The 25,223-nt window shown below is 38.6% G+C and overlaps 1 protein-coding gene across 1 annotated transcript in view; it reads left to right on the forward strand.

Moving 5' to 3' along the window:
• The window catches only part of CTNNA3 (catenin alpha 3), a gene marked incomplete at its 3' end in the record, with an annotated part of 410,569 nt that overhangs the window by 27,365 nt on the left and 357,981 nt on the right, over nt 1–25,223 (forward strand). The gene's annotated exons all lie outside the window — the stretch shown is intronic.

Genomic DNA, 25,223 nt, shown 5'->3' on the forward strand with positions numbered 1-25,223 from the left:
TGGACTGCCTGGGTTTTAGTTTTTCAGCAGAGAGGAGGACAGGCAAAACGAGTAAATGAGACTTAGCAGACATTAAAAGTTGCATTAAGATGTAATTTTCTAAGTGGAAGTGTATGGAAGTACTATTTGCAATCTTTTACTTGAAAAATTAACCAAGTTCACGTAAGTTAATGGAATCCAATACTTCCTGTGCATGCAAACCACTAATTTTTTCTTCTTTAGAAATGAATTTATGAGGTTAGTATACATCAAACTTCAAAGTGCACATGGTCTTTGACTTGTGTTTGCAAAATCAAGGTTAAATTGAATTGTTAACGTGTTCGATGTTGGATATTCTGTCACTTATGCATAGTTTATGTGAAAATATCAGCTCTCATTATGGGTATTCACTAATTTTTTCTCTTGATGATAAAATAAGACTTTACCTCTTCCAGAGCATAAGTGTAAAAGCTGTGACATTTTTGTCTCGGGGTTGTTGTGGTTTGTGATTTTCTGAATTCTGTCACTTGGTGTCAGTGTTGTCAAACAGTTCATGCACTTGAGGCCGCTCACTTGCAGTTATTTATGTCAGGTAGTTAATTAGATTACTTGCGTCTTAGTTAATTTGCACTGTTAATCTGAGCAGTAGTTATGTGGTTATGGTGAGAAGTGTTTTACCTGCTTGTTGATACTGAGATTTTAATTTCAATACAACTTGATGGAGAATCTGCAGTGAGGGATTTGAAAAGTGCATGTATGTATGTATTTAGTGTAGAAGGTGCTTTGAATTTTGTCCTGCATTAAAAAGAAAGTAGTCTTTTTGTGAAAATATTGAGAATTTCTTGGATTACTGTGCAAAAATCACTAGCCTGGTTTGGGACTGAAGCTGTTGTGAGTTTGGGACATGTTTGTGGAGTGTGCACGTTTAATTGATAACAATTTATATGCACTTGTATTAGGTTAAAGGTATATTCATAGTCCCTCTTGCAAAATGCAGAGTAACAGCATCTGTTTGGAGACAAACATTTGTACACGATCTGAGTGTGAATCCATTGGTGGTAAAATAAGGGGCTTCTATGCTGAAAGCAATGGATGTTGCTTTTGAAAGAAATACAATTATCTGCTTCTGTACCTTTTCTTCAGACACAAGCCATGAAGTGTGGTATAGCAATGTACTTCTTCAGTGGGAAAGTTTACAGGACAGATGGGAAATCACAACTGTGCTTTTTAAAGAATGTTCAAAGTGTCTCACATTGACTCTGATTAATAAATATAGACCAAACTTCTATGAGTGGTAGCAGTATACAAGTGGCAAACTTGTTTGGGGTGATGATTGTGCTGCATCCACTAGAGAAATCCTATTGGGTTGAGAATATCTGTTTATAGCCAGGCTGCCATTTTGAAATGTGCCAGGAGATACCTGTATCTGAGAAATGTAGATTTTCTTTCTTGTCCAGAAAATAGTCTGGCAATTCCTTTGAATTAAAACAAGCTTTTAGTTTCCTTGATACTGTCTCATCTCTGAAATTCGACTAAAAAGAATAGCTACATGCCACAATAAGTACTAAAACTTGTTCTCTTGCTCTGTGACTTTGTGGAATGTTTCCAGTAAAAGCTAAGTAAAGCTTTGGTTTGTATCAACCTAAATATGAACACCTTTTCAATTTGAATGTTTTCAGGGGAAATGAGAGGACAAAATGGTAAAGCACCTGGGGATAAGATAGGACTCAGTGACAGATCCCAGCTCTGCTCTTGGGATGCTGTAGTAGGTGCACACTTCCTTTTCTCTTATGTGGGTCTTTGTTGCTATTGAAGGTAAGTTGTCCCTATATCATTCCACTGGAATGGCCCTAGTTTAAGGCTGTTTATTATAATTATCTTACAGTAAGGTCATTTAAGGAGTGTTGGGCAATAGCTGCAATAAAAATGGACTTATAATGAAGTTCAGTGGTATTTAGCACCTGTCAAAATGAGAAATTGCCACTGTTGCTGCTGTTCTTAGTGCTAACGGTGCCTTTAGGATGCCTGTGGCAGTGCTGGTTGTAATCCAAAGACACTCAGGTTTTGACTAGAAGCCTTCATCAATTATCTTATAGTTGACAACAGGACTTTAGTATGTGCACACACACGAAAGCAGTATCCTGTTGTAAAGTATTCTGATTTAAGGTTTGCTTGTTTGATGTTGATTGTATGCCCTCAAGGAAGTTGTGCGTTAAAGGACTGAATCTATGGGAAATCATTTTGGTTAATCCATTAAAAAAATCTTTTTAGGATTTCTTTATGATGTTTGTTATATTTGGAAAAGTTTTTAAAAGCTGTGTTGGAAACTGAAGGAGCTAAAGGCTGTATCAAAGATATTTAAGGGACACACAGTAATTTACTTTGCTCATGGGAAATAGAAGATGGAGCAGAGCCATTTGCTGTTCTGTTTTGCACAGTCTCTCCTTATCAGTACTGCAGATGGCTTTGTGATCGTACAGGTTGAACTTGCATTTTGAAAGTTTTAATTCTGAATGAAGACTTGCCTCTTCAGTCAAAGGGTAGGTACTTCTTTTTTTTTTTTTTTATGGATTAAATGCACTTTTATTCTTCACCTTTGATTGTTCACTTTGGCAGGAGAGAATCAGAAGAGTGAAAGTGAGAACTTGTGGGTTGATAAAGTCATTTCAACAGATAAAGCAAAAGCCATGCACACAAGGAAAGCAGAACAAGGAACTGATTTCCCACTTCCCATGGCTGGGCGAGTGTTGATCCATCCCCAGGAGAGCAGGGCCCCATCATGTGTGATGGTGACTTGGGAAGACAAACTCCATCTCCCTGAATGTCCTTCTTCCTTCTTCTCCTGCCCCCAGCTCTGTGTGCTGAGCCTGGCCCCACATGGTCTTGGATATCCCTTGGGGTCAGCTGTTCTGGCTGTGTCCCCTCCCAGCCCCTCGCTGGTGGGGTGGGCTGAGGGCCAGAGGAGGCCTTGGCTCTGTGTGAGCTCTGCTCAGCACTGACCAAACATCCCTGTGTTACCAGCACTGCTTCCAGCACAAATCCAAAGCACAGCCTAGGCTGCTGTGGAGAAAATGAACTATACCCCAGCCAAAACCAGCACAGTATGGGATTCGTTCACTGAAGAGCTCCACTCCAGCAGCTGGAACAAGTTTTTGAAAGAGATTATCACTCATCAACTGGCAGGTTTATTTTGTGGCAAACCCTTTAAAAATTTGCTGAGAATTGGAGGGAGTTCAGGGTGAATTATTTGTTGTCAAGAAAACAAGCATGATGATAGACAGCAGCATGACTGGGCTCCTTAAGTTATCTGGAAAAGGTTATGGCTTAGAAATGTCAGGAGTAGAGGTACTTAACTAAATCTTTATTCTAGTACCCAGAAATATGAGAAGAGCCAATGGATGGAAGTCAGACAAGTTCAAACCAGGAAACAAATGAATGTTTTTGACAATTAACTACTGAGAGGGCTTGGTTAAGAGGTGCAGTACATTAATCACTGCTTGTAGCCTTTCTGTCCATTATCCATGCCTTTTGAAAGGATGTGAAATAACTGAGATGCAAATTAAAGGGCAGGAATTATGGATCGTTTTATGGCTTGTGCTATTGAATGAATATGAATGAGAATTCACTTTTTTTCCTCCAGACTTATGAATGATGGTATATTTGGTTGTTTGTTGAAGGGTAAAGGCAGAATTATGTCTTTTGAATTGCCATCCTGGATTAATAAATGGGTGAATTTGGTCACTTTTGTATTTACCAACCCATCACTGTCTAATCTTTTAGATTTTAGGGTTGAGTGTGTTGAGATCTTGTTTAGGAATTTTCCAAGAAGCCTTGTACTTTACTCCAAAGTAATTTTAAGGACATATAGGCATTTGATTCCCATTAGATTTCTGAAAATGCCTTCTTTTGTTTTCTCCTTTAATATGTAGTTACATATTAAAGTATTGATTATAAAATGAAACTATAGGTTATATTTCCAGTATTCTAGCTACTTATCTCCCCTTGACATGAGAACAACATTTATCATGTTGTTGTGTAATTAAAAAAGTTGATTTATGCATTCATTTTTATAAAAAGCAAACAGCAAATTAGTCTTGGTAGCTAAGAGAGTGAAAATTTATGTCAATTCTGTTCTCAGCCACCTGACTTGTTTTAGTAGTTCCATGATTATAGCTCTGTTATTTGGTCCTTGCTTCTGTCTGTCCTGTGTATCTCTGTGGCTTGCTTAAGGGGCGAAGAGGTTTTCCTTTTCCCTGCTTACCTGAAAGTGCTCATATTCCCTGTGCTCATAATATTATATATGTATTTAGAGTGGAAGGGGGAAGACTTTGATATCCCCCATCAACATTGCCCCAGCCTGTGCTCCCTTGATCAGTTGGATTTGTCAGTCTAGGCTTGAATGATTTTAATTTGTCTCTCTGTGCATGCAATTTTTCTGTCTTTGTATGGATGCTAAACCTCTGAGGAAAAAAGTAGTGCCTCCCCATATCTTTTCAAAGCTCGGACTGTGGCTGTTTCTATGAAACTGAATTAGTTTTGGCTGTGCCCAAGATGTCTTCAGTTTGGGTAAAAGATTCCAGTCTAGTCTTGTCTCTGATAAATGTAGCTGAAATGTCTTGGGAGCCAAGGATGGATGATGCTTTATGTTCAACCCAGAAGTCCACAGGTAATTTACCAACAAATAAACAATACAAAATTGAGTGTTACAGTGGGAAGGAAATGAGATCTTCAGCTAGAAATTAAATTACAGAGACAATGAAGTAATGTTAAAAGGGCATGATTTTAAAAGCTGTAGAGAATTTTGAGTGCATTCCTTGGGAGACTTAGAAACACCACTGATTTGTACATTAACATTTGCTATGGTACCATGTATGTCTCTTATATGAAATTTGAAGTGTTGAGTGGTTTATCTCAGTGGTAAGTAGTGGCTACGATTAGAACTCTATTCTGTAGACTGGAAATCGATTTATTTTTTTCTCCTAGTGAAGTAGAATGATACTTCAGGTGATATGTTTGTGTTAATGTGGCATAAAACCAGAATTTGGGGATTGTAAATGGGGTCAGAGTCTAAGGAGAATGATTCTTAATGAAGCAGTGATAACTGATTTTATGACAATGGCAGTATTCTGTTAGGCAGCATTGTCTGAAGGGAAAAAACAAAACTGCAGTTTTATACAGAAGGAGTGAGGTGAGCCTTTTCACTTTCCTGTGAAGTGTTGCCTATTTGGTTGTTTTAAATCATACATTGTGTAGCTAACTGTTCCTGCCTATATGTGATGACTTGTGCTCATCGTTAAGGTACCCTATCTGAGAGCAGTACACCTATCTATGAACATTACTGTGAGTTCAAATCCTGCCCTACAGTGCAGTAATGGTTCCTTGTCCTCTCTCCCTCTCAGGAAATCCCTTTCTCTTCTCTTATCCAAGTTACGCTCCATAGTGGGGCAACCAAAACAGACCCCTGCAGAAAATGATGTAATGCATTTCAGTAGTTGCAAAGAATCACTGGTAAGTGTTCTGAAGAAATCTCCATTGATTCTAGAGAAATTTAATCAATTTTTCCCTTTTATTCATGTAAAAGTCCTGTGACACTCCTAGAATCTAGTCATATTATGAGATACTTGCTGCTAATCCTATGACTACAAATCCAGACTAATTTGGCAAGATTTGATCTGGACAAACCTGTGGTGGCTATTACTCATTCCTGGACTTATTTCTAGATGGATAAAATAGTTTCTTTCCTTATTTGCTGTAGTTATTTTTCCTCAGGAATCTAAATGTAGCTGACTGAACTAGTTGCTTGGTTTCTGTCTTTGAAAAAGGACTGGTCAAGTTTGCTTCCTTTCAGTCTCCTGTTGTCATGCAAATCTCTGTTCTCTCACATTGGACATTTGGTAGCAAGGAGTGTTCAGTAGCTTTGTCATGGGCCCCTGAGTTCTCTGTCATCATCATGAGTTAATTCAGCCCACTCCATATGAAACACATTGCTGTTTATTTGGCAGGTTTTTGTCATGCCTCTCCAAGAGAGCCAACATTGAACTGCAATGGCTTTCAGCATTTCATGTAGTGCCTCCTCCTTTGTTAGAATCAAATCTTATAACCACAATACTTTCATAATTCTGTGTGAGAAGCAATATTTATGTGTGGATGAGGTCTAAGTGCTGTCTTCATATCTCTGAAATAATTAAGGAATGTTATTTTCAAAGACTGTGCTGAGTTCTTTGTCCCTCTCCTAGATCTACAGCTTTGTATTTTTTATGGGTTGAAATCATCGCCAAGTAAAGTGATATACAATTCTTAGCCATAATTGAAGAAGAAAATGAATTCCCTAATTTTCTGGGGAGTAATGTATCTGCATATTCCATAGAAAAAGCAAGATTGAGAAAGGATGCTTCCTTTGCTGAACACTATAAAAATGATGTATGTGCTATTTTGATTTGACATTCTTTTCTTTCCTTTTTAAAAAATTAAATGCCTTGGAGCAGTAGGGAGTGGTGACTATAAAAAAGATTTCTTTACTGAATCGTAAAGGAAAAAAAGAGAAGTGGGAGCTATGTATATAAATGTCTTGTAAACATTTTCAAATTTGCTTTCTCAGCTATCTTGAGTGACCTTGAGCAAGCCTCTTAGTACCAGATCTACTGGAGGACATCATTAAATGCCTCCATCCAAGAGTTAAAGATTTATAGGTGTGTAAGGACTTGCCAGTAAGGTTCTGTGGATATTTGAAGTTCCTTTTGTCAGGCTGTGACAGATTTATGTCAGACTAGGTAAAAAGTTCAGTCTGAAGACAAGTGACATTTTTACAGGCTCAGAGGCAGTATGTAGCATATAGTCTGAGCTACTGTTTTTGTTTATGGTGGGAGGTTTTTTTTGTTTGGGGATTGGATTTTTTTTTGTGCTTTTTTTTCTTAGTATGAGAAAAACTGCTATTTAGATGCTGAAAGGATGCAAGTTAGAAGTGCAATAACTGGAATGTGGAACTCCGATTACTAAAGAGTGGCTAGTGAATGATGTTATGTCCTGGTGAAAATGACAGTAATAGTAGTTTGTGGAAGAGTTATCTGAGGGGATTGTTACGTTGTATTGATTCCAGCCTGACATACACACACCAGCATCTCACAGAAAAATTAATTCTCATATAAAATGTTTCTGAGCTTTGGTGCCTTGTAAAAATCAGATTAGATGACATACAAAGCCTTGCAAAATGACTGAGCTGTGAATGGAAAATGGTTTGAAAAAATAATGCTTGGGAATGATGGACAAACTCTACAGGAGTGCTGTTCCTGACGTGTTTGCTCCAGGAACTTGTAGCAGGCGACAGCCAAAGCAACTCTGCTGGGAGCTGTTGTGTCTTGCTGCCTTTATCTGAAGGCTGAGCTTGTGGTGCTTTTTTTTTTTTTTTTTTTTTTTTTTTTTTTTTTTTTTTTTTTTTTGTGTGTGTGTGGTAGCAGGTTAGGAGGTAGAGGTGGGGATCTCCGTGTCTCCTGTGAAACTCAAGTTCTGTGACCAGTTATGATTATGTACCAGGAAAGCTTCTTAGCTTTTCCCAGGCTCACAACCTTGTTTTGAGGGAAGAACTTGTTAGTTCTGTTTATGTGGGTTGTGACCCTTGGGAATCATTCAGCCTTTGGATTCCAGCTGCTCAGCTAAGCTGAAACAATACTACACAGGGCTGAAAAAAAACCTGAAAAGAGAAATCACTGTTACATGCCCTGGCCAATTATTTATTGTCTCAAGTCCGAAACAGAATTCCTACTTTGTAGTCTGTGTGACCTTGTCAAGTTGGCCACTTAGTCCTTCTTTTTGTATTGTCTCTCCTGTACACATCCTTGCCCCTTGTCCTGCATGTCCTGCGTCAAGCTGCGTATTTTGCATTTGCATAATCCCATGTGCAGTTTCCCTCTAAAACTCACTCTAGTCACTTAGCACTTAAATTTCTTATCCAACTGCTCTGCATCACTTTTTGCTTACTTTGTCTCCTTCCTCCAAGCCTTTGTCATTTGTCATTCACACCTTGTATCTGTTGGTGCATTCTGAAGGTATTGACTCATTCATTTTGCTCACAGAAAGGTGCTTATCACACTTGATTCACACAAATATAACAATCCCACCCCACAGATGCTGTCTCCTGTTTTCCTCTCTGTCTGTACACAAACACTGTGCTGTGTTTACGTAGGGCTTGAAGGATCACCAGGAAGAGCTGAGCATGTGCATGTGTGGACAGACAGGTCACAGGGACATTGTGCATGCAAGGAAGGAGGGCAGAGGATGGGGCATGACAGAGGGCACTGCCACAACCTAGTTTTGGCCTTCTTGACCTTAACTTCCCCCTTTCCATCCCTCTAGAATTCCAGGTCATTGTCACAGCCCAGCCAAAATGCATCTGATTGTGATATATAGACCTGTCATCACTGGCTCTTTTTCTCATCAGGGACTTGGGAGAACAGTCAGACCTTGACTTTGCTTGATGGGGCTCACCAGGCTCTAATATTTTCCTTTATTTGCTATCAAGCTTTTTTTAGAACATGAGTCTGTATTGTAAGTTCTTCATGGTTTGAGAGTGCTACAGCTAGTTACTTTACAGCTATCAGTGGCTATTACTCAGCTGATCTATCTTGAAGTTGGCCTTCATGTGATTTAGAGAAGTCGGGCCTTTACAGATGATCATTATGGAACAAAATTTTCTTTGTAGGTAAGATTTTGACACTTGTAACAGTGCTTTTATAGCTCATAACAGTAAATTCTGCTGCTGGTGGGACAGTGTAAGCTTTCCTATGTCCAATATAAATTTGTTTCTTTCCTTAAGAATGTTTGGATTTTTCCTGCATTAATTTAACCATGGATCTAACTTTGTAAGAACAAGAGATAATATGTAATAAAATCCTACTTCAGTGAAGATTTATATGTGAAACAACAATTATATTAATTTTAGCTGTAACTTGGTTAGTTAGCACTGGAGGAAAGATTATCCTTTTTGATTTGTGAGGGAAAAAGGGAAAACTGTACCACAGGACAATTTTATGTAGTTTATTTTACCTAGATTACAAACGTTTGCAAAAAATTAAAAGTGCATTTGTTAACTTATGTTATCTGCAGTTATGAAATTCAGCACTGGATTCACTAAGGAGGAAAAGGTTAAGAAACCACATAGTCGAAGACAACAGTTATGTATCTTTTTGGGTAAAGAGAACTGGAGGCTATGATCTCCTAGTGATGATTCCCTCTTCTGTTTCTGGGAGCTTGGAAGGAAGTGTCTGAGCAGTTCCTGCAGAGATGTGTCTGAAGTGCAGAGTCTTCTTGATTATCTTAAGAAAATCCTGCAGCATTTCGCCTTTTCTGCTAAGTTTGTAGAGGTAAATAAATTATTTTGGGATCTGAAAAGATTATGCAGCCTTATGTTAAAATTTCTTACTGATTATTAATTCATAGAGAGCAGATTTGCTTGGTCTCTGGGTGAAATTCCTGGCAAAAGTTACATTTTCACTAAAAGTCAGCATTCTTAGAGCAGTATTTTGTATTGCAAGGAGCTGAACCTAAATGGAGAGCTAAATTGCCTGTAAATAAAATTTGATTGCAGACCAAAATCTTGGAGATGCTGATGATATTTTATTGCTAAATTAATAGAGAGGATTAGAGAGGATAGGTACAGAGACAATACAAGGAGTAATGTTACTTCTCTATTTCCTGCCCCCCCAATTTTTATGTAGGTTGTATTTTTTAAACACAAGTGAAATGATAGCCAAGTGTCCTTCTGCACTTGAACCTTTCCCCTGTGGACTCCCTGGGGGTGTCTGTGGGAGAAGTGAACTGCATTTCATCACGGAAGGGTGGGTGTATTCCCTGCTGTGCTGTGGAGAGAGTTGGACCTGGGCCTGGGCGGTCAGGGAAGGGAGTTAATGAGAATAATAACAGAAGGCATGCTAAGAGCTCTTCATCCTGGCCTTGGCCACCTTCTTGACTTACTGAAAATAAAATGGGAAAGTTTTTATTTGCTTTGGAAAATGGTTCATTAGAATTGCAAAGAGCTAGCTGAGAAGCTGTTAAGAATCTTGAAAAGGCTAGAGTGAATGAAGATGAATTTAAAGAAGTGTGTGTACCTGTGCCTGCTTGCTGCATGAATCTTACCTAATCTTTTTCCATCACTTATTGTCAGTAGTAAGGATAGTCTAGAAAGGCAATATGCTCCCATCCTAATAGTTTAGGGGAGAAATGACAGATGCTCCTGACATAGTTATAAAATTAAAGCCGTTATCAAGGGAGGGAGAAAAGAAAACAATTTTGAAAATAAAAGACAGTAATAATATAAAAAAAGTTGTGAACAATACTGGTGTCATCCAAAGAAGATGCAGAAGAGAAGTATTTTAAGATAATTCAAAGTTATGAGAACAAATCCTCTCTATATCCTTCATTCAGTGCCTTTAGTAGCTAATTTCTTCACTGCTTTTACTAGTGTCAGTAAAACAGCTCTTAAAGTCTTTGTCTTTGTAAGTAGAGATAAGCCTTAACCCATCTTACAGGAGTTGCAAGGGGTGTTGTTAGGAATGAGATTCTATAAAATGTTAGAAATGGCACTCCAAGCATTCCTGCAGGGAGCTGTCACCTTTCCAGTGAGCCCTGGCCCCCCTCACTCCCTGTGGGGAGCAGGGCCTGTGGGGGAGGCAGAGCTGAGGCACCAGTGGTGCTCAGAGCTGTGCAGTGTGTGATCCTGGTGAGCCAGTGTGCCGTGGGTGCCCCTGTGGGGTGACCTGCAGGGTTACTGCTCACACACCTGCACCTCCATCTTGCATCACTGATTGCCCAAGTTCTGCAGTAGCAAACACCCTAAAACCCCAAGCAGAAAAGCCTGACCTTGGTGCGTTTGTCACTCCTCTTGGAGTCAGCTGTGACCAGCCTAGTCCTGTCCACAAGTGATGGTCAGGGAATCACAGAAGGCTTTGGCTTGGAAGGGATCTGTAAAGGCAATCTAGTCCAAGTCCCCTGCAGTGAGCAGGGACATCTTCAGCTGCATCAGGTTGCTCAGAGCCTCGGCCAACCTTGCAGTGAATGTTTCCAGGGATTGCCATCTGCTGCCTCTCTGGGCAACCTGCGCTGGTGTTTCACCCTCTTTGTACAAAATTTCATCCTTCTATTTACTCTTAAATGTAGCCCCTTTCAGCTTTAAACCATTACCCGTTGTCTTATTGCAATAGGCCCTGCTAAAATGTTGGTCTTTCTTGTTAGACCTTTAAGAGGTGTTCCATCCTTCAAGAATGCTTTCCTAAAATATTCATTTAGTCTCATCCATATAGGTTCTTCTTTTTATTTTCCTTTATGGATATTGCCTTGTGCATGTGTCCTGTGAAACTGAAGTGCTCTGCCAAGATCTTGTTGTTTCCAGTCTTTTCTGATACAGATTTGACAGATGCAGGAAATCTGTGTGTGAACATGACTGCATGCTCTCAAAAAGCTGCCTCGGGGGTGGAACTGACCATGTTCTGCGTAGTCAGGCATAAAAACACTTATGGCACATCTCACACCATTTAATAAAACAAAAACAGAATCAAAAAATCCAAACCACAAAAGTCATACAGCAGAATACCACTCTTCTGGTGGGTCTAGGTGAATTGAGGTTAGCCTTAAATTAAACAAGCTTTCAGGTTATTGCAGCATCTTTACTGTTCTGGTAGTTAAATTAGAATGATGGACATAGGGAGCAAAATGAAAAATGCTCCTAGTCAAAGGATGAAGTTTGACTTAGAGCTTCCTTTGAGATTGATAATGTGAGTTCTGTAGAGGCAGAGCTAGCACTGGTGGGAATTGTTCTGTAAAATTTATTTAGTTAGAAAATCAAAGTTAAAAGCTGAAGCATGTCCATCACTTGAATAATAAAATGCATAGTTGCCTCTTAGCAAGATGTACTTAATTGTAATACTCAATCCTCTTTTTTGGAAAGAAGTAATGCTAATAAAATGTAACTAGTTAAATATTATAAAACTTTTAAACTAGGCTTTTTACCATGCACATAAATTTTACTGTGTTTATGGATACTATAAGGATGGTTTATGGACCTTCATATAGACTTTATACCCTTGCATGATAATTTTGTTGCAATATTATTTTATATGTCACAAAAATGTCACAATGATTTATTTATGACTATCAGTTTCTCTGCTTTCTCTTTGTAATTAGAGAATTACAGAATAATTTCATTTGGAAGCGACCTCATGAGGTTCCTGATACAACCTCCTGCTCAGCTTGGATGAGCTCAGGGGTCAGATGAGGTTACTCAGGGCTTTATCCAGGCGTGCCTTGAAATTTCTGAGGATCAGACTGTTCAGCCCCTCTGGGCAACCTGCTCCACTGTTGGGGTGTCCTTCCAGGGAAAAAGAATTAGCTTTTATCTAACCTGAAGCTTTCTTTTTCATTTTATGCCTGTTGTGTCTTGTTCTGCTACCATGCAGTGCTGCACAGGCCTTGACTCTGTCTTACTTGCACATCCCTCCTGTGCAAAATGCTTTTAAATAAAGCACAGTGCATAGACTTTATGCATTCTATTTTCTATATGTGTTAATGGTTCAGGGTTTGTTAAAGGCAGTATCATAAATCTGCTTTCTGTGTTTTTTTACATCTGAAGAAACTTTCTCCTGCAACCTTGTACACTGCTTTCTTTCTGTAATGTGCAGCAGTGGCAAACCAAATGACTTAAAATCCAGTAGTTTGGTAGAATCAGATGTCAGTCCAGTATGTGGTTGAGTGGGAAAGGCTTTAATCTTATTTAAAAATTGTTTTGCAATTGTCTTGGAAGATGAATTATTTTTCAGTATGTCTAATCCATAGGTTTTTTGAATATCGAGTAGATTAGTATAGTTTGAAAGAACTGTAGAACTCCTAGCTATGTAGTTGTAGATCTATTCACACTGCCCTAATAAATACCTTGTGGAAATAATGGAGTTGTCACAAGACAGAATTTCTGCCACCTCCACTATTAAATCTTTCTGTAAATGGTGGGTAGTGACTTGGAGAAGTTTTTTAATTGACAGGTTTTACCTGTATGCTGTAATTCATTTAGACATTGATGCGAATTTCTGTGTGGCACAGTGGAAAAGTTATTTTTGTAATAGGAAATGTAAAATTGTATTTTCATATCATGTCCATTCAATGCAATGCTGCCATGACAGGAACAGACAAATCTGGCTGCTGCACTGTAATGGAAGAATTAATGGCAATAATCTCCCTGCTACAGAGAATCATTCACTGTTCTTATTTTAGTACAGTTTCTAAAGAAGAAATCAGAAATTTTAGGTGTGGTTTATGAGCAGGATTTTGGGATAGTTCTAGTAATCATCGCACTTGTTTTCTGTAAGCTTTGTACTCCATAAGCTGGACAGTGGCTTAGTGAAATGACGCTTGAGTACATTTTTACAATTACCTCTTTTTGTGAGGCATATGCTGTGTGATATACAGGTGCTGTTAATTCTGAATTTAAAGACAGAGACAATGGTAAGAAATGTGTACCTTTTCTGTTTTGTCTTACACTGCCTGTTGTGTACATTTCCTGTTAGATTTGTTTTTGTGGTATTGAATAATTCTAATCCCATAGAAAAGTCTCTTCAAATGCAAACTATTAAAAAAAAGTTATGTAACTATGTAACTGGACTAAGTTAAGACTTCTAATCTAAGGATTCCAGTCTAGCAACACTGGTTTGCTTTTATGAGCAGAATGCTCATACTTAGAATCAGGCAGCCTAGGGAAGCAACCCCCTCTCTTTGTCAGTTCTTCTTATGGTGAAATTGTCACCCCTGTGTTTGCTCCTCATGTCTGGTTCTGTTGATGTGAATATTGGCAATGCTGGGGTGGAGCTGTGTGGGTGAGTCCCAGGCTTGCTCTGCTGGTGCTGGGTGTGTGTGAGCACCAGTTGTTTCTAGAGCACCTGGGGAGGCTGCTCTAGACCAATCTGGGGCACTCCCCTTTGCTATCCTACCATTTAGCAAACCTTCCTGCCTGTTTCACTTTAGCAGCCTCAGTTCGCTGTTGGAATGTTGCTGGAGGTACAACAGGGAACAGTAAACCTGGTTAAATTTCCTGCAGAGCCTGGTGTTTGAAAGATCACTGTATATATTGGCTGTCACTGTTGAAAACCCAGCACCTCAACTATACAAAAGCATTATATTATGGTAACTTGTTGTCAAATACTGTGCATAGTCACAATTAGATTTAATGATATTGCATAAATGCTAAGCACATACTGTTCCTTTAATTTTTCATCTATTTGCCTTGTGGTGCACGATATTTTAACTTTTTGCTTGTAGGGCTTTTTCCTTAAGATTAGGGTCTTTCTTCATTGTGAATAGTTAGAAAATACTTAATTTTCATAGCAAACCCCTAAGCTAGGTGTCTGCTTTATTGAAGATAGAATGCTGTTACAGACACGTTTTTATCTGGAAAAAACTAATTTTTTGTCTGGAATAATTTGAATAGGATAAACTTGGCTCAAGTGACCTTTTTATGACTTGTATTTGTTTACTATACTGGTAAAACTTAATAGAATTTACCCTGACTATTTAGCACATTACAAATTCTTGTAATCATATTTTAATGGTTTATATGTTCTTGGGAATTTAGTTATATGGATGGTGCTGTTGTAAGAAATTCAGAAAGGAATTACAAGATAGTGGCAGAATAAATCTCAGATGGTATGTGTGCTGTATTTTCAGATTATGTCCTCTCCATCTGGGAAATAAGTTGTTTCAGTGGCCCCTAATTGCATTAAACAGTATTAATAAACAACCCCCCAGTGTTTCAAGGGGATAAAGTGGAGCAGTTTTTCAGGTACTACAAAATCTACCATTGAAAAAAGTTTGCTGGGCTTACTATTTTTCATCATTTGACTCTACAAAGATTTTATTAAGGAGTTTTGGGAGAAATCAAAATGTGAAGAAGCAGTACATTTTGATGGTAAAATATGAGCAGATGCTCTGGGCAATAGGGGAGCTGCATAAGGCAGTCTGCAGGTGTACAAAGCAGCAGGAGATTTACACAAGTCAACATTCATCTTCATTCTAAGAAATTCAGGGATGAAAACTGGAAGAACTACACTGTTGTAACAGGGCAGTCATATTAGCACTGAGTTACAGTGCACTGGGGAAGGCTGGTGTAGTGAGTTGTGGGGCTTTTATAAAGTTGAGTATTAGTGGGGATATAAATGATTTAGACTTATTTATGACAGACGTAAGCTTAGAAACATGAACTGTTACTTCCATTTCTCTCTGTCTGTGAAGCCTGTGGGCTGTTAATGGTTTGCTAATTAGAGCATTACTCACACAAGCAGTCTTATGGGGGTCCTGTGCTAAGCCACCTCAGCACTGTGGAACAGCTGACCTCCAAGCTGGCTGCTTGAAGCAAGTACCTTCTTTTCATGTCCCTGTGCAAATTTGTTGGTGTTGAGTTGGAGTTTGATGGTCCTTGTGGGTCCCTTCCCACATGGGACATTCTATGATTCTGTGACAGCAAACACAAACCAGACCAGTATACATTATATATTGATATTGTAAATCATTTAACCATTTTTAACAGTTCTTACTATTGGACTGGAGTCCAGTGCTTTACTTCAGGAACGTTATGAACGAACAGGCTTTGTGCTTTTGAAGAGTCAGCTGGTGCTTTTGGGCACAAATATTTCCTTAGGGTCTTATTCCATGTCTAGGTTAATTCACCCTTAGGAGAGTAAAAAGACAATATTCTTATGATTCTATAATCCAAGCCAAAAGGCCATATGGCTTTGCTTCTGCAGTTTTTTTAGTGGATAAATATCCTGTTGAGTCAAATGAGACTTCTGTCTACAGAGACTTAAAGTATCAGTCTTCGTGGCCAAAATCCAATAAAGCTGTTTAAATACGTAAGTAGATTCACATGCATGGAGTGGTGCAGAAGCTTTCTAGAAGTTTATGACTTGTTCTTACCTTGGAAAATAATTTTTCGTGTGTTTTCGTTGAAAGTAACTTGCACAACATTATTTTAATTTTGTTAACAGTTAGTCTCCGAGAAACTTTTAAGAAAAGGAGGGGAAAAAAAGCAGGAAGGAGAAGGGGGAGGAGTTTTGACAAGGTAGAATTGCTGCATTTTGATGCTTGTTGTCAAGGTAAGGTCAATCAACTGCAGCAAGTTTGAAAGTTCTGTTCAGCACAGTTCAGTCACTTACTGAACAAGACCAGACTCAGCTGTTCAAAACAAGATTCCTTCCTAAGTCCTTCCTGACATTCACAGTGGTGCTGTGATATTAAATACTCTTGGTATTTTTTATTTTGTGTGCTGGAAGCAGATATGGACTTATGTGGACTTCTGGATTCTCTGGGTCACTTGAGATCTGTCTTGATACATCTGCTTTGAAACAAAGGGGAACAGAAAGAGTGGAGATTGTGGTACTTATATATATGATAAATAATAAAATCACAGTAATAAAAAGTAAATGCTAACAACCATGTTGACTGATCAAAAAGATAACTAATCTGTAAGATGAAAACAAGTCTAACTAACCTTTCCAATGGTAGCCACAATTTGTGGAAGTTAGGTTCATAACACAGCTTGAATTTCTAGACCTGTTTTATTAGAACACAAAGCATTTTGGACCTTCATTTTCAACAGTGTTTTTGTTTAAAGCATCCTAATTCTTTATGTAAAGATTAACAATAGAAGAAAACAAAAAATTTTCCAGATTATTTCTAGGGGATAGGACAAGAAAGAGATTTTTGAAATGCATTGCAAAATTATATTTCTTCTTTCATGATACTTCTGGCAACAAGGAATAGTGACACAGACAACATTCTTGCATCCCCTGCCTTGTATGAGCTGTGCTCAAAGCATTTTCCTCCTCTATTAATGTCCAGAAAGTGACAAATAAACAAAATGGTCTGTCTCTTATTCCCATGTACCTGTCACTTGACAGCTGAGCTCTGCTGCAGTCCTTCCAGAGACCCTGCCTCAAAAGACCCATCAAAGTATCTTAATTATATGGTTCCAAAGAACTCCTGTAAGATCAGTAGGTTTAGTAAGAAATTACTACTGTCAGTACACATGCATGCACAGAGTGACAACTGAGAAAATTCTTTTAAACTATTGTAATCTTCCATTATAGGAAACAGGGAACTATTGTGCACTTCTGTATTTTGTCAGACAAACAAAACTCTGGGTTGACACTTGGTTAGATGGAGTAAATAGAGGTTATGACAGCTGTTAGATTTGCTAGACTTGCTTGTAACAAATGAAAGGATGCAAGGTTGCAAGTGATAGAAATGCACTAATATTGTTAGCATTTTTTATTGGTAAAGCAAATGATTGTAGCACTAGTTCATAGTGTGTAATGCTTGTAGGTTTTGTGCATGGTTTTTATTTGGTGGGTTTTCTTTTAAGTTCATAAACTGTGACAAGTACCTGATGTTGTTCTTTAGTGCATTTGTGGGGTTTTATCACAGGCTGCCACTTTGATTGAGCCGTCAAGCAGCTCTGGAAGGGAGCTAAATCCTACAGTCTGGTTCTCTGAAAAATTATTTAATAACAATGGAACAGTACAGGTGTACATTTATCTATGGCTTCTGCATTGAATATTTTTCCTGCAGAAGTAGAAAATTCACGAAAATAATCTCTAATCTTAAAACTGGCATTTGGTTGGGACTTGGTCCTTTTACTACTCTACAAAGATTTTATTTCAAAGATGTTCACACAGTAATAAATTGCACCACAGTGAAACAGACCAGTTTTAATCTGTAGGAATTACAGATCATTACAAAGCAAATGACAAATCAGTAAGCAAAAAAACCAAAACCCTCCAAGCTTCTATCTCAAGAATCAGATTGGTTTTGTTCCGGTACCTGTAAGTATACCATGAATATGCTGAGGAGAACAACTGGCTCAAAGGTGTTGGTTCTTTCTCTTTTCCTTCCTCCTCTGCTGCAAAGGACTCTGAAAAGCCTTTGGGGACAGTGTTCTTTGGCTTCTGGTGATTGGCAGCGAGTCCAGCTCTGAAATTGAAGGCTGTCTCTGACAGAACTCTTCTTGCAAGAAGAGTCATCAGGGAAAGGTGGTTTTTAGAAATAGGGGCGTTCCCTCCAGCCAGGGCGTGGTGGCTGCAGCAGAGGCTGTAATTACCTATAAATTTTTATAAGGACCAAGTAGGTCAGCACTTGTCAGTGCAAACAATGGAGCATATGGTTTATTTAAAATGCACATTGAAATTAAACATATTTCATGTTTTTCTTTTAATCTTCTCTTCCTGCAGATCACTCCTGAAAGGGCCTGAGCAGAAGGAGTTTTTACCATGTTTTTGGTTTTGATGTATATATCGTGCTTGTGTTTTGTTTACCACCAGCAGTGACACTGAAAATGTATTTAAGGAAAATACAGGAAAATGTACATAGGTTACTGTGTATACTGACTTTGTAGTTGAGAAACGAAGCTTTTATTAGTCTTGGTTGGAAGATTTTGGTTCATTTAATTACAACATTGGAATGGGAGATAGTAATCCTGAAATGGTGTAAAAAGGTTTTAGCTAAATAGATAAATAAAATTATACTCCAGTTTTTTCAGTTTATTTCCTCATACCGAGTGAACTTTCAGGCTAGAATCTTTAGAATGGAAAGCATGAGAGAGAGATTTCCTGGTCTTTGCTGGGGGTCGTTAAAAGAAAGTGCAAAACAGACAAGGATGTAACTCATTATAATTCTCTCTGGGGGGAAAAAAGCTACCTACAGGCTATTACTATTAGTTCTATAAATAAATTCAGGAATAACTGTACATATTTTTTCCTTATTGCATGCAGTTTATCTATAAGAGGGGAACTAATTTGTCCTTGATACAATTATTTAAACAAAACTACTGTATTTTCCAAAATGAGTGGCTTTCCAAGAGATTTAAATTCAGTCACTATTTTTAGCAAGGAAAGAGAAAATTGCAGTAGCAGCAGAAGATATTTCTCTTTCAAAGCTTGCTGGTTCAAAATGCCAGTCCATGGTTTGAGTTGAAACACCATTTTTCTTCTGGCATTCTATTTTACATGCTCAGAGCTTTCAAAATATTCATCCTTAAGGCTGAAATTTTTCATGGATGACCTGTTCTCAAAGGTGAACTTATTTTGGAATGCAGAAAAAACCACTGTCCCGTCCCTTTATTCATAAAGTGATGGGGAAGACAGAAATTTAACCTACTCTGTGAGATTGTTAAAAGTTAGCTTTGAGTGTGTCTGACACTCAATATAGAGTCTTGATACATGCTTTGGTGCTTTTAGGATTAAAGTTTCTTTTTAAAATGGCAGAGAGTACATACCTTGCACACCTGTATTACTCTTTCTGATACGATTTTAACCAATCCCTGAATTCTTAAGGAACCATAACATCCACATTTAGGCATAATTTTAAAGTAACTTCTTTAAGAATTGCCTGCTCCAGTTTTTCCCTCTTGACTGACTCATGTAATGCTGGTGTTTTTATTATAGCAGCTGCTGCAGACAGGCAGATACAGGTTCTCTTTTAAATAAACTTCCCCAGAGCTAAAACAAAGCTCATTATTTATCTTTACAACACAGAAATGTGGATTGTCTTGTTAATGTTTGTTTTCTGAAGCTGCTGGAGTCCTGAATGAGCCTATCATCTGGGTACCTCTTTAAGAGCAGACAGGTATTCCAGCTGATTGTTAAATCACATCCTTCACAGCTTTGCTGTTGTAGACTGTCTGTGCAAAGCTAAGCAGCAAAGGGCAGGAGGTGCAGAAGGAACAAAAGTAGTTTTTTTTCCTCCTCTTGCCATAGAACTAAGAGGGTGATGAAGTAATGAGCAAAAAAATCAGTGGTAGAAGTAGAACATTTGGTAAAAACATACTTACCGAACTTACATCTGTGGTGTGAAAGGTGGGATTCTTTTTTTTAAGTGGCTTTTAAAAAGCAGTGCTGAGTGATATCTGCATGGAGATAACTGTTATAAGGAGTTATCCACGGTGCTAATTGTAATGCTTTGCTGCACAAGTTTGCAGTAAGATGATTTTTCATCCTTAGGGACCTGTTGGGCAGCCCTTTCTTGTGCAGAGCAGCAACACCGGATGCTGACATCGACACGTCGTGTAGCTGGTCCGCCTACTTTTGATGTGATGGCCTACTTGCAATTACTGAAAAATTACAGCAAGGAATCTGGATGTTTCAAATAGATGCAAATTTAAAACAGCCTGCAGGCTGTAAAATCTAAAGCTTTGATTTTACATGGTTCTTTAGTTTCTGGCTTGTTAGTGAAATCAGCAGAAACTTTATTAGCAATGTTAAAGCTGCAGCAGAATGCAGAAAGTTTTGACTGACGGTGAGACTTGTGAACTGAATTTATATTTTGAATATGAGGGGTTGTTTCCTTCTGTAGAATAAAATCCAAGCATTGACTAACAATTTCTGGTTTAGACAAAAGATCACCATTCGAGTTTCAGCTTTAGCTCAATGTGGCACTGAAAAGATACTAATCTGCAAGTCCATTGCTGTGCAGCTGTGTCAGCTTGGGACTTGCAATGTGGAGAAACAATCAGTGGAGACAGGTTTTTTCCCCTTACATCCTACTTATTCTGTTACTTGGGTATTTCTGGCCATCCATGACTGCAGATATTGCAGCAGTTCTCTTTAATACTCCATCATATACAATCCTCATCTCTGCTCCCTGATCCTGACCTGGTTCTCAGGTATCTGCTAGTGCTTCTCACACCAGAATCACTTTTCACTGTGATCAGGGAAGGTAAGACAGCACTGAGTAGTTGTGACGTTTTCCATCTGCCGCTCTCTCCCAGGAGTGGTGTGGAGACAAGATGAGTGCACACATACAAATGGAGAGAATTACTGAATAATCTTCCTTCAGAAGATTGTGTGGTGCCTATCTAGAATAACTTTATGTCTGAAAATAGGTAACAGCAGAAATGAGAGAGCAGATAAACCGCTGCAGATTCTACTTCATCACTCCCAAGTAAAGAATAAACAATCAGGTGAAAATAATGCAGCTCTACTCTGTCAGTACCTACCTTTTCCATCAACAAAATCAGATCTAAAGATTCCTTCAGGTGTTGTAACCCAAAGCTTTTGGAACAGCACATGAAATGTAAGAAGTAATCCAGAGATTTTATCTACAGATATGTTTGAAACATATGAATAAATATTTCCTTTACTTGTTAAGTTTTACTCAGGTAAAACTGAATGGGTTTGGTAACTTCTCTAATTATAGTAATTTATGATTCCTTGTCTAAGTGGTCATTGTCTCTTACCACACACATTAAGCTGTACTTGTTCTCCTGGGTTTTTTGTTTCCTGAAATAGCAGCCAGAAGAGAATATATATGAAATTTACTGTGATTTTGGTTAGTAGCCCTCCAGGGCCTTGATAAATTAGTACTACTGGAAGAAATTTTAGAGCCACTGCTTCTGTGTGACCTTGAGACATCCAGATCTTGTGCTTCCCTGCAGCAATTGAAACTTTCTGGGTCTGTGCTTCAGGTAGAGATGTTTCAGCCATTCCAGTAACTACATGAGGTGTTTGTCTGATCTCTCATTGTTGGAGGAATTGAACAGGGTTTTGCGGTAGCTCCACTCTGTAGGGTGTTTGTGTGTTCTCTGTAGGGTGAACATGCTTCTCCTTTGAAGCCTTAATTGTCTTCTTTTGTTGGTGATAGCCACTGAAGACGTGAGGGCAGAAAGCTGACTTTTCTCTAGATAAAATAGAAGAGTTCAGATAATGATACTTCTACTTTACTTTGGTACTCAAAGTGTTTTCCTTAGGAAAGTAGTTTAGATGGAAAATCAGAACAGTGCTCTTTTAGTGACATTTTATGTAAGTATATTTCTAAATCTGCATAAATTCTCTTCATTGTTTTTGCAGCATTTCTCTGGGGATAGGTCCTCAGCTAATGTTCACAGAGTGTTTGAATCACAGAATGGTTTGGGTTGGAAGGGATCTTTTGCATTTAAAATAGACGTGACAGCTGGAGTCAGATTGAAATAAGATCCTAGATCTAGGGACACAGCTTCTGTTCAGTGCTAGCACTAATTGTTTGAATGGTTTGAAAGACGTGCTGGCTCGAGATAACAATTTTGAAGAGGAAATTGAAACTCTTCTTGCTTATGAAAGTATTTCAGAGCTTCACAGGAATTTACTCAGGAATTGAAGTAGTGCCTAGAACCCACTAATAAAGCTAAACCTGTTTGGAATAACAGAGTGTAGAAGAAGTGTGGAAGAGGGCAGGCCTCTGTGATGAAAAAGTTATAACCACCTTTAGTTTTCTTAAGAACTGATTCTAATGCTTTTGGTGGTCATATGGTGATGAAAAGTGGAGGGAATGGCATGTCCTGGCAAGAATTCAGTAATTCAGTAACCAGTGAGGAGAGCTCAGTATGAAGCTGTATTTGTCTTGGTTATGGACAAATTTTGGGAGGAAATTTTTGAAGTCGATTTTTTTGGAAGGCAAATTCAAGCAGCCACTCCACCAACTAGCTTGGAAGGTAAGGGTTTTTTTGAGAAAAGTGGAAAAAACCTGCTTATTTAACAAGCATAAAAAATGAATAAGATTAAACAATGGAACTTTTCATTGTTCAGAAGGATGGCAAACTTAGGGAGAAAGTCCTTTTTGTGGGGTGTAGTTTGGCTTGCTCAGTCTCTGATCAGTCCCTGCTGTGCTGGAAATGCCATCCTCGGCCCCAGCAGGCCACAGGCCTGAGCTCCTGGTGTTTTTCTGGGTTTTTGGTCCAAAGTAGGTTTAAACAGTTCCAAGAAGAAGAAAATTCATAGTTTGGGGAGCTTCTCTGCCTCAGCTAGCAAAAAACTAACTAAAGGTAAAGGAGAGCTCCCTCCTGCTGTCTGTGCTGCACACAACACAGTCCATAAGAGAGAGCTGAAGCTCTTATCTCTGTGTCTTTGAATCCAGCCCCTCAGACATTCCACTGCTTCTCCTCCTCCTTCCTTCACTCTCAGATCTAGTTTTTAAAGCACAGAACTCAATATCCAGCATAAGCAGAACAGACAACTGGGGATACAAGTATCATAAAGTCACCCTAGGATAGATGCCAAATGATGTAGTTACATGGTCATCTTCTACAAAGAGAAGAGATTTGGGAGATTTATAAACATTAGGACCTTTGACCTTTCCTGAAAAACCCATTTAGTGTTAAATGACTGCGCGTTAAATCATGTGCTTGAAAAATGCAAAAAGAGGGGCAGCTATGTAACCATGGGACTAATGCAGATTTTGATGCTCTTAGAGAAGGCTCTGTCTGTTGGGGTTTGGATCCAACTGGTTTGACAGGACGTTGCCAGCATTCCTGTTGGGACTGGCCTAAATCCTCATGGACAGAATTTCAGAAGCTTGTGAAAAGAAGAGTTGGAACATAACCCGTTCTTTTCAAAGCAGTCTCAAAAAGTAAATGAAAGCCATTCAGTCAATACCTGATGTGCACTGGGTATAAATCTTCCAGAGCTTCAGGTGAAATCCAGGGTGAAAAAATCTGAGAGTTGAGCCACACAGCATCTGGTTCTATGTGAAAAGAAGTCTGACTGTTCCTGGGTGCCATGGGATGTGGCTGTCTTCCCTTTTGTTAAGGAGAAATTATTTTGGCTTTCGCAGTGGTTAATTTTAAAATGAATAAATTTTATCAAAATGAAACTGCTTCAGTATTGTTGCAGTAATACAGAAGTCAGTAGATTTCTGTTCATTCTAGGGTGTCAGAGAAAATGTATGATTTTTAACATTACCCAGCTCCCTGGTGCATGAGAGGTGTTCGTTTCCCTTCTAACTCATGACCTATTTAAAATGAGCAGTGTGATGTGCTTTACATATCCCTTCTGGTACAACCACAATTAATCTTATTTTTTTTCCAATTTCAACATTTTCTGCAATAATTTTCACATGGTTGATCACAGCAGCCATTAGGGAGGTAGTGTTATAGGATCTGGGAACAAAAAGCTGGTGAGACAACATTGTACCAGGTTGTTTTCAATGACAAACTGAAAATAAAAAGGATGATGAGCAGTGATGTTCTGAGTGTTAACATCTTTGACCTGCAGATTCAGATGAAGTCTAAACACTGGAAGAATAGAGCATACTTAAAATTTTTATTCCAAATCTATTATGTAGCTTAGTGTTTTTACTGTTTAGGTATATTTATAGATCTTTCTTGAGGTCACATATTTCTGCAGTTTTAGAAGCATTTTCAGTATCATAGATGATTTTATGAGTCAAATAGAAACATGGATTTAAATTCTTGTGAATAACCTCTTAGTTTTTCCCTTGGCTTTGTGAAATAACACAAGCTCTTTTTAGTGCATTGTTATATACATTTCTATTTCTTTTGTTAAGTTAGTATGACCATAAAAGATAATACACACTGATGAAATGACTTTTTTGTCCTTTTTGTATGCATAATTTATTCAGAAAAAGTGGTGCAACTGTGCCTTTCCTAGAGTTTCTTTTACATAAATAAATTTGGAATTTGTTTATGTAAATACACAAATATTTGAATGTTAAATGCCTCATTATTTCTTCCACTGGGACAGGAGCAGTGGGTGTTTATACAGGCATCCTCCCTGGATGCTCTGTTCTGTTAGTGCTGACCCCACTGCCCACCTCTGTGCTGGCTGTAGGATGCAGGCTGGGGAGCTGGACATGGGAGATGTGTCAAACTTCTCTTCTTCCTGTGCAGCTCTCAGCATGACAAGAAATAAAAGCTGCTTTGTGTGCTCTATAGCCCCCATTCCTTTTTCAATCCTTGGTGCAGTAGCTGGGGGATAGTGTACGATACCCTTGGTGACAGTGGAGAGGAAGCTCAGTTGTCATTCGTGTGAGGTTGCTGAGGGACTCCTGAGCATTTCCCAGCTGTCACCACCAGCACTGCCCACATTGTTCTTTGGTCCTGCAAGTGAATCTCCCCATCTCATACTAAGAAAGACAGATACTTGCCTTTTTTTTCGCTCTCAGAGTTGCTGAATGGTCCATCGAGGGTAGAGGAGGAGAAAATAGGGCTCCAGGAGAAGAAGATTGCACTTACACTGCACCATGAGGGAAATGTTTGGTGTGTAGGAATGGCTTTCAGGTCTCTGGGAGCATGGATCCCCTGGAGAATTCTGGCATGTCTGATTTAAGCTGTTTTCAAAGATGTAAATTCCAGAGCTGGAGACTGCACTTCTCCTTAAACTTTCTAACTACTTCCTAAAGAATGGGCAGACATGCTGACAGGGTGTGTTTCTGACACAGCACTTCAGAACAAT

The sequence above is a fragment of the Zosterops lateralis genome, assembly GCF_965231275.1.
Source record: "Zosterops lateralis genome assembly, chromosome: 8".
Taxonomy (NCBI): Eukaryota; Metazoa; Chordata; class Aves; order Passeriformes; family Zosteropidae; genus Zosterops; species Zosterops lateralis.